Consider the following 8,979-nt stretch of genomic DNA (forward strand, 5'->3'; position numbering starts at 1 on the left):
AACAAAAACAAAATTTCTATTCAAATCTGTCGTGAAGTACTGCACTACACTGTCCACCACTGTTTACCGTCCAGCAGTCCTCATATCAGTTAGTAGTTAGTAAGTAGTGGCAGAATCCTCGATTTTAAATATGTGTACTGTTCCCAGAAAATCGCTGTCAGTCTGTTTATTCCTGACTTGTCCCCTAAACAAGGACACAAACGGGTTAAAGAATTATGGAGAGAGAAGCCCTGAGAGAGAAAGCGAGACCAAATCAACAAATTAATGCCTGTCCTATGAGAGGCTAAGCCTCTTATTTTTATTTCAAATGAGGATAGAAATTGACTTCCTTATTAAATCTAATTATTAGCCGGTGCCCTCCAAAAGTCTTCTGAAATCGCCTGGAGCAGCCAGGCTATTAGCATAAACACCACCACTGGCAAGCTTAAAACAAATGGTATATTTAGTCAGTGTTAATGGGATTAAAGTGTGCTGGATTCAGGAGCAGCTCTACTAACAGTGAGCATCACATCTTCATTATGGATGCCCTGACTTCTCCATTTCCACTCTCTTTGTTTGCATTTCATTTCAGTCTGCTGCCTCCTGCTCCTCACAGTCATTCAATAGATTGTGTTCAATCTTGATCCAAAAATCCCAGACAATCATAAATAATAAAGGATTACACCAATCTGAAAAGCTGGTGGCTCGCCAGCGGCTATGCGCACACAGAGAAATAATTGTTGGCCATCTGTGCACCAGATTGGTAAGAGAAAGGGTAAACAAAGAGCACAGTGTACCTGCTAAAGCTTTCTCCTCTACCTTCTCCCTCCCTTTAGCCAGACAACATGAAAGGCTTTGATGACGCTCACCCCTGCAGAATCCACTGGCTCACTCCAAGAGATTTTTTGATTAGGGAGGTTTCAGAACCACAGACTGACAAGCTGCGCCTGTCAGGAATCTAACAAGGCTTGGGGTTATCTCTCTATCAGCCGCCAAACAGTGCTGAAATGCCGCGCAGTGCCAGCCAAATAGAGCAAGGATGGAGGATAATTGACCAGGCAAATGATCACATTTACATGTCATATACACAGCTCTCCAGAAAAGAAAGTGAAGTCATGAAAGCTTACCCTCTGAAGTCTCATAAATCACTCCTCTGTGGGCTGAGACTGGATTTACTGGCACAGCGTTACATCTACACTGCCAGAACCACTGTTAGGGATGCATAAACCTCCACAAAGCACCACAGATCTTTATTTGAGAAAATTGATCTCGCTGCTAAAGATTGTACAGGGGTCAATCAATGCATTTTGAGGTGGGTGGTAAGGGTAACAGCGATATGCTTTAGATTTATGGTTCACGGAATAAATCAATATGAGATGGATTTTACACGGATTCCACGATCTATTCAATAGCCTGATTGACTTCAATTAAGTGTCCCGTGATTAAGACTCATTTGGTATTAACCGTTACATACTGTTTGGATAATCACTGCCAAATATTTTCTACATGAAACACACATCACATCACAGCTGTTTCTAGCTTTTAATGGGGAGCTTAAACAAAAGCCTGGCGAAGTCTCATGGCCTCAGTCTGAACAGGGAGTGAAAAATGACCTAACGGCTTCTCATCCATTCTAACTGGAGGACCCTCATTATGGCGAGAGATTTATATATGTATATGTAGCGAGAGATACATCGAGATAAATAGGGTGAGATTCTGGAGCAGGGAGGAGACAAAAGATAGAGCCGAGTCATAATGAGCTGTGTTTATGTGCAGTGTCGCTTGGCCTGTTGACAACTGGTAATGAAGTTACAGTTAGTGGGGGGATCTGCTGGCACTAATTAAACTTGCTGTCATTAGCAGTGTTGGAAAAAGGAGGCGCTGCAGCAGGAGTGGGAGGAGCAAATGCTGGCAGATCCATCACAGCAGCAGCAGCAGCAGCAGCATAAACACAACACACAAACACAAAGAGGAGCTATATGTGATACTGGGGACTAGGTAGAACTTCGCTGCACACAGGGAACTCCTGACTTGGCATTTAAGTTTTATACGATGACACAAATCCTTTTTAAAGCTTCTTTATTTGAAAGCAAAATATTAACATATATCTGCTCCTACAGGCAAAGACTGTGATATGAGGATATGAGGTATAGGATTAAAAACACAATATACACTAGTCTATCAAGTGTCTGCAGAAATAAAGTCAGCACAGTTTATATGAAACAGCAGATGCAGGAAATATTTTACACCTAAGTGAACCTCTTGTGTGGATTGGCTAATGTAGAAGCCACAGCTCTGACATCTGGAAATGTTGCAGTCACCACTGAGCTGTTAGAAAGTGGGAGAGAGCTCGATTGACTGTCACAGAGTCGGAGCGGAGCTCAGTGTGTGCCATCTTAACCACAGCTCCATCGTAGCCTGTAATCCAGCTCACCACCAAAGCCACCGCTGTTGGCTGCCTGCGCAGACCAAGCCTCACTGTTTGTTTATGCAGCACGTAGACCCGGCCATTAAAAGTGGGAAGCCTGTCAAAAATAAAAAGAGACTTTTCATGTTTGAGGGCTGCAATTGTGGCTCTTGTGTGATGTTTTTCCTCCACACTGACCCCTTGCTTTGAGGTCGGGAAGCCGCTTAACCCTGGCCTGTGGAGCCAGCCGATTGGCTGGGCCAAACACAGTATTTTTGAATGTGGTGGTGTAGTGGGTGCCTCCGGCAGAGGGACTATGGTTGCGTGCAGTGACTATGGCTGTGTAACCAAGACAGGCTACACATCATTATAATGGCTCCTTAGGCAAAGAAGCCAAAGATTCTTCATAAATGTGCACATCATTTCCCTCATTATGTCCTAGTTACCTTTGCTCATGTTCCCCAAACCTCAGTACCACTACAAGGCAAAGTCAACCACGCAACACGCTGAGTAATGGCTATGAATCATACTGATTGAGAAATGAAGGTGCAGCAACATTCTTGCACTGAAACGCTTAAACAACTTTAAATACCTCTCCACAACCCCTCTATATACAGAAGCTGCTTACAAATGGTACAAGCTGTTTAAGACAGCTATTCCCAGCTCGCAACCATTCAAATAATAAAGCAGCGCAGGGAGAATGTGGAAATTTGCTATGTAGTTAACTTGCGACAGCCACCAATTAGGTTTATGATTCGGGCGCCTTTGGGCCACTGTCGCCAGGCCTCAGTCTCCCTCTGATGTCATTACACAAATCTGCTGCAGTCTGACAGAGCAACAGGGCTGTAGGACACGGGGAGAGAAGGAGAAGGAAAGTTGGCCCGGCTCCTCTCCTCTGATAGCAGCAGATAAGCCGGCCTTGGGGCCTCTTATCTCATCTGTGCATCCTGTGTAAATGTAAGTTTTAGTCTGGCAGATTACATCAGCACAGCCTGCTGGGGACAGAGGCCGGCCGCCGGGGGACCATGATGACTCCCCTCATGCGACAAATGCATCCCCTCCACCCTTCATGGACTAACAAAGCAGGACCAGGGTGTACTGTGGGAGACGGCTCCTCTCAGCCAGTTAAAGTAAGTCCCCAGAGGAACCGGAATTAAAACTGCCAACTTCTATTTAGTCCAAGAGTTCACCCCCATAGCATTTGTTTTCACTGTCAGCTGCACACTGTGCACAGTGATAGTGATATTAGTGGACAGCGCGCCTCACTTTTGATAAACGTCTGTGTTACAGCTGTGTGGAGGTGTGTGTCCTGACGGCGGCAGAGCAGACCAGCTGACGTGGGACAGGCCCTCTGTGGTCTGGAGGCCACAAAGGTGCCATGTGACTGTGAGAGGTTCATTTTGGGATACATAAACACACCCTCCCTGTTTGTCCAAAAACCGCTCTATCTGTATACTGTATGTACAGCACATTCCAGCCAGACAGACAGACAGGCCACATCTGGGGAGCGGCCAATCGAAAGCCATCCCCCTTCCTTCTCCTCTCCCTGCTCCCTGCGACTGTCATCCCACCCAGAGAGGGGAAGTGGTGAGGTTGGAGTGGTTGGCCAGACGGGGCCAGCTGTGTGACCACAGACCTCTGAGGGAGGGAGGAGGGATCCACAGGCCTTATTACAGACCCAGCTACACACTGGGCCTCACAAACAACTGCTTCACAGCCAGTGGCAGCCGCTGAGAAGCAACACTGCAGGATTTGTACTGTGACAGCATAAGAATGAGCGCTTGTGTGGCACTATCACTTACAAACAAGCATATCTAGTATCTGGTGTTTTAAAGCACACTTAACTATATGTCTGGTCCAGAAAAACAACCTCAACTTTGCTGGTTTATAGACAAATTAAACAGATTAAGTCACTGAAATGACAAACTTACTTCGGCGATACAAGATGCTGACTATCCCTGGCAGTTTTGGGTGGACTGTGTTGTACCACAGTCTGCTGCCAACTCATATCAGCTGAGAGCGACCGCTGCTGGACTGCACCGTCAGCCAGATCACAGGACAGAAGTCTCAGAGTGATGAAGTCACTGTTTTGCCATAGTCCCCAGGGCAGTGATTTGTGAGCTAATCTGGGTCTGTCTCCCCAGATTCCAGGTCTGTCTCTCCCCGAGGAGCTGCTAATGGGACACTGGGACGGAGCCACCATGCAGCAGAAGTCCTCTCGGCTCGCAGCGCTGACATCCATCTCCGTGATCACACACCGAAAGAAGTAGAACAATGTTGACTTCATTTTGCAGCACACCCAGACATACACACACAGACCAGCACACCCGCACAGAAGCAAAGGCAGAATAAATTAAGTATTGCATATATAACCTTGGCTATTTGCAATTTGTCATGCAGCCCAAGAAAGATAATTGAGGCAACCTCCCAGTATGCAAATAGAATGATAATCAGCCCCACTACTCCAGCAAACACATGCACAGAAGAAAAAAAAAAACAGTTACATTGTTAGCAATTTCTAATAGAGGACACCTATTGACCCATTTTCTCTTGGAAAGCAATTTGTCCCTCCAAAATAAAACTAATAGGTGGCAAGATGAATGGATTAGAGTGGGCTAGACTGGGTGCACTGTGCCACGAGGCACTAAATCACCAGATTATTAGTTTTATGAGGCAAGCCCATGAGAGAATGATTGCTAATGTTCCCAGAGTAACCAAGGGAAATAAAGGTAATGGAGCAATTTATAAATTCTGATTGGTATACATAGAGAACTTCCAGCCCATCTCCTTTGTTATTTTACTGCTCTCGATAAAATACGCCCCAAGCCACACAAACACAATGGCCGGCTATCAAAATCAATACAATCACAGAACCGCGAGTGCTGCTTCTGCTCCTTTGTTATTTTTAGTGCAATGCGGTCTGACTTGCAGTTATAAATCAAAATAATGTGGAAAGAGAAAAAAAGCACCAACATCAGCTTTCATTTCTTAACTTCATTTAGGTGGTCTGGGAGACATACGGATGATGATTCAGCCCCCACGAACATACACTCTGCATAGGGGTGTGTTATTGATAACGTAGACGGGCTCTGTCTGAAATCATACATCACAATTTGTCTTCTGTTGAGATTGTTGGCTGTGACACAGACAGACAGACAGACAGACAGAGGAAAGACAGGCTGCTGAGGCAGACAGGTGTTCTGTTTAATCCGCCCAGCTCAGATGAATAACCATCTTTCACTCATCCTGTTTTTGTAACCGCACGACTTTCCATCATATAAACCCAAATCCCTAATTTCCACCTCTTCACAGCTCTCTGATGTTTAAATTGTAAGTTGCACTAAGTCCAAATGTAGTCTGAAATGTTCTGCAGATGTAGACCCCTCTCATGTGGTTCATGAAAGCAGAGATTTATCTGGTTAGAGAGGGCTCGTTGCTTTGCGGCCGCAGCCTGCCTGCCTCATATTCGGGCCGAGGTGGGTGGTCCCAGCGCCTTCTCGTGTCCATTTCTCAGGAGGATAAACAGCACGTATTCCTGCAAAAATCTGCACTTATTGTTTTGTTTTAAACAAACCGCCCAATTACAATTTCATTAAAATCAAAACAAGCCGCCTCACTGTTTAAAGTAGACATGTGCAGTTAAAGTCTCTAATGTAATCTGATCCAGCGCAGTATTGAATTACGCGTTGAAGTTGAGGTGAGAGGAGGTGAAACAGTTTACGTGTAGAGAACAATGTGGCAAGATGGAGGCAGGGTGAGAGTGTCATGTCATCTCTCAGCCCTCAGCAGCTTGTCTGTTGGTGCATCTGCGATAGATTTGTTCTGCTGGAGTGTTTGGAGCCGAGCGGCGCTGATATCTCACCATATGCAGAGACAGAGTACGCACACAAAAGAGACACACACACACACACACTACTTGACCTTTCAACAGCAGTGCTGACAGCTCACAAACTCCTCTTGTAAGTGAAAATCTCATATACTTTCCACCCACTTCTTGTCTTTCTGTGGTGAAACTGTGTTGCTCACTTGTGTTTTCACTTCCTTGTTTTACAGGTATGAAGCAACACTATGACTACAGCTGCAGTATCTGTTGAGACTTGTCGAGTTAAGGTAAGTATCACTTTTTGTGAATTTAATATTCATTCCAAAGTGGGTGATTCAGCGGAGACAATTCACTGCTATCCTCGGGCCAATGTGTTTAAATTTTTCAAACGCAGACTCCCACCAATCTGCACTTTGTCATTCCATCTGTGCTCCTATAGTCCCACAGAGAGGGTGTGTTTTAGGTCAGACTGTTGGTTCATCATCGCCTCACATTTCCTGTTGTGAAATAGCATGACACTCGACACAAGAGTAAAACAGATCTTAACAAACCATGAGAGCGGAAACTATGTAGGATGAAAGTTTATCTCACATCGTGAAGATTCAGCTCTGGCACTTTTTTCAGTTTTACATGCCGATGAAGTATGTTATTCTGGTTTTGTAGTATCATTTAAATTGAAGCAGGTTTTAAAGCAATTCACTATCAGCCGAAAATGTCAATTTAATTCCACACACAGCTTTCAAGAACCACTGACAGCAGGATGCAAGCTCAGACATGGAAATTGATTTTCCAGCGGATTGATTCCACCCCGGATCTTGTGCTGATCTACAGAGAAAGAAGCAGTAATGACACATTCTGTGATCCCACAGTTTCTATACGATGTGGTTAGGTTTTATCCAAATGCGACAAGGCCTGTAATAAATCTTGTCTTACTTCCATCAGCTTGCCAGCAGCTGGGAGCCGTCAAGGGAAGCCACCCCAAGCAAAATGTTATTCCAGCTTGTTAGTGTTTGAAGTCACAGCAAGCTGGGCTGCAGAAGCTGCTGCCTGTGGTTTATGGCTTGTGGGGTTGCTCAAGATATGGAGTCTCACTTTCCAAGTCAGGATGTCTCACCGCCATTGAAGCCACAACTGTAGCTGTGCGATAACACAGGCACGTTGAGAAGAAAGGACTTCAGAGCAGACATGTGGTCTTGACTCAGTGAGTGACAACACTACTGTGTGTGTGTGTGTGTGTGTGTGTTTGTGTGTGTGTGTGCGCCTCAGTTCATGTTGTTTTTCCATACCCACCTACTGATGCAGCACTGCAACCACTTGCTCAAACACTATTACTTCCTCTTCTTTCTACTTTCAAATTCTTGCTTTTATCTTAAAGAGGCAGATTTTTAGGAGTTTATGCACTTGGCAGGTTCCTCTACGACAAAACCTTTTTATGGTCCTTTTCACTTTGACAATAAATTCATTAAGCAAAATGTATTTGTATAAAAGCTGATGACTCATAAAGCAACATGTAGAACTACAGCGTTCAAAAACATACACAGACTGTACATTTGAGTATACTATGGTTAATTAGCATTTAGCAACGACAACACAACAGTACTTGCCACAGTTCACCTTAACATAGTCATCAGTGCTCGTGCTTATGATACATGAGCTTTTTCAAATATCTGATAATGTTTTCCAACTCTGACTCACTAAATATAGAGAATTCAGAGAAAAAGTCTACCACTTCCTCTGCACATTTCACACAACTTTCTCCTTCCCTTCCAATATTTGCGTGTTACCATTTTCAAAATCCACTTCAGTATGTTGGTAACAGCAAGAACAATCTCTGAACAGCAACCTGCATGCTGAAAATTTTAGGTTTTGTCAAGGATTTGGATCGTGCAGTAAAGCAGACCTGGCATTTTCAAGTCAGCACTCACCTCCCTGCATGCAAATGTTTCACCAAAACAACTCCATTGCTGCATCCTGACCTTAGCGCCGCAAAATAGGATTCTGACTCACTCTGTGGAGAATGGTCTGACCATGCAAGAGAAACTGTTTTGATGAAAACCGACTGGCAGGTGTAGAAAAATATACTTTTCGAATGTACACATTTACTGAGCAAAATATGAAAAGTACTTTGATTTACATGCACATATTCTCTTGTAAGATTTTCAAACAACACTGTGAACAGGTGTATTATGTTCATTTTGTGTCAATGCCAAGATTACATTTTATTGTCTTTATTGGCCAATACCTTATGTTGCTCTATGTGTGAAACAATTATTTCATTATCAATATATTTGAGGATTTTTGTAGTCAGTAAAATTAAAAAGCCCATTAGAGTTTCAGAGAACCCAAATTGGCATCTTCCAAAACACCCAAATATTTATAGTCACAAAAGACGATGAAAAGCAGTAAAATCTCACATCTGAGAGGCTGTAAACAGAGAATCTTGTGCATTTTTCTTTTAAAAAGTGACTGAAATTAATCAGTTTTCAAGATTAATTGTTCTACATCCAACTAATCAATTGTTCAACTTTCCAATTCGCATCTAATAGATAAGAGTAACAATTTCCTGTCTGCACGGCCTCTGTAGGTGAATACTCCAAAGGGAAGAGCTGTGCAGGACAGAGGCAGGTGGAACAAAGTACTCTGTGTGAGAATGACAGGGGAGGATGTGAAAATGTCTCCTATGTACTACTATGAATAAACCATTAGAGTTTAAGTGAAGGACATGCAGATACTAATTGGATATGCTTGGTTGATTCTATTACACTATGAA

The sequence above is a fragment of the Stegastes partitus genome, unplaced genomic scaffold (assembly GCF_000690725.1).
Source record: "Stegastes partitus isolate 25-593 unplaced genomic scaffold, Stegastes_partitus-1.0.2 Scaffold1818, whole genome shotgun sequence".
NCBI lineage: Eukaryota > Metazoa > Chordata > Actinopteri > Pomacentridae > Stegastes > Stegastes partitus.